Consider the following 1,733-nt stretch of genomic DNA (forward strand, 5'->3'; position numbering starts at 1 on the left):
AATTGAATTTCATCAACATTTAATGTTAATACATAATTTCATGTATTAAAGGACATTATCAGGAATTGAAAAAACCTAGAAAATAGGAGAAAATATTTACAGATTACATTTCTGATAGGCATTTAAAATTCAACATTTATAAAGAACTCTTAAAACTCAATAGCAAAAAGACACATAATGGGCAAAGAATTCAAATAAACATTTCTCCAAAGACATGAAAATGGTTTATAAGAACATGAAAAGATGTTCAACATCATTAGTCATTAGGGAAATGCAAATCAAAACAACAAGATTTCACTTCACATGTGCTTAGGATGAATATAATGAAAGAAAAAGGTGAAAATAACAAGAGTTGGTAAGGATGTGGAGAAACTGGAACCCTCATACTTTGCTAGCAGGAATGAAAAAGGTAAGATAAGGAAGGTAAGATAAGGAAGGTAAGATGTGAACAGTTTGGCTATTCCTCAGAAAGCTATATAATGAGTTGCCATATGACTCAACCCTTCTACTCCTCTATTTATATCCTCCAAAATTGAAAACAGGGACCTAAATCAGTATTTAGATGCCAATGTTTATTGCAGCATTAGTCACAGTAGTCAAGAGATGGAAATATCCTATGTGTCCTCAGTAGATGAATGCATAAACAAAATGTAAATATGTACAATGGAATAGTATTGAAGAATGAAATTCTGATTCTTGGAATCTATGTTGAGTGAAATAAATCATACACAAAAAGACAGTTAATGTGTGATTCTACTTAATGAAATAACTAGAATAGGCAAATTCATAGGCAGGTTACCAGGAGTTTCTTGCTAGGCAAGAAAGGCAGGTGAAATAATGGCTGTTGATGTAGCCTGAGAAAATTAATGGCCATGGAGAAGCTGTAGAGGATCCAGAGTGACCAGAATGAAAAAGAGTAGGGCCTGACTGAAAAAGTCCTGGTTCTGTAGTTTTATTACCTGATTGACAAATGCTTTGCATGTAGCATTTCTCTGCTATCCTTGGAACTGGATTGGTATTACTTCCTGGTGGCATAAAACTTTTTGCATTGTTTTATACCCTGGGATATACTCCTGCATTCCTCCAGATGAGCTTTTCATGGGCCTTGTGAAACAACTGAAGAAAATGTTTGAAACAAGTTTGCCTGCAACAATTATTATCCGTTTTGTTTCATATTTACCCTGTGTGCTTCTCTTGACATAGGAAGAGGCTGGCCTCATTGTTCTGGATATTGCAGGTCTTGTGAATGGCCTAATGGAGTCTATGATATACTCCATATGTAAGAGATGCAGAAATTAAATGCAGTTCTATCCAAAGTTGAAAGTCAAAAACTCCTCAAAAAGAGTGTTTGAAAGTTGATGCTGTGGTTTTGGTGAAGTATGCTTTTCTTGATAAAATAATCACTCCAAAAACAACTGCAGTGACAATTTAAGACCATTTGTATTCTGGTACAAACTGCATGCCTGATTAAACTGTTAAATGCTTGTAACTTTAAATTCATATGAGTCATTAATATGCCCTTCCAAAGACAAGGAGATTTTAATCATTGCCAATTGTAAATTATTTTTAGCCATTTTTTAAAAATCTTTTGAAAAGAGGTTTGAGATGTGAATATTTAAGCATAGACCTGTGCTGAAAGGCATATTAAGTTTTTTTGGCTTTTTTATAATGTCAAAATTTTTAAAACAATTAAAAAATTTACCTGTGAAAGTTATAACCTTAAACTAAAGATT

The 1,733-nt window shown here is 33.1% G+C and overlaps 1 pseudogene; it reads left to right on the plus strand.

Annotated features, from left to right (window-relative positions):
• Positions 1-872: 872 nt before the first annotated feature.
• Positions 873-1,321, plus strand: LOC112916040 (vesicle transport protein SFT2A pseudogene; annotated as a pseudogene).
• Positions 1,322-1,733: the final 412 nt, after the last annotated feature.

The sequence above is a fragment of the Vulpes vulpes genome, chromosome 13, assembly GCF_048418805.1.
Source record: "Vulpes vulpes isolate BD-2025 chromosome 13, VulVul3, whole genome shotgun sequence".
NCBI lineage: Eukaryota > Metazoa > Chordata > Mammalia > Carnivora > Canidae > Vulpes > Vulpes vulpes.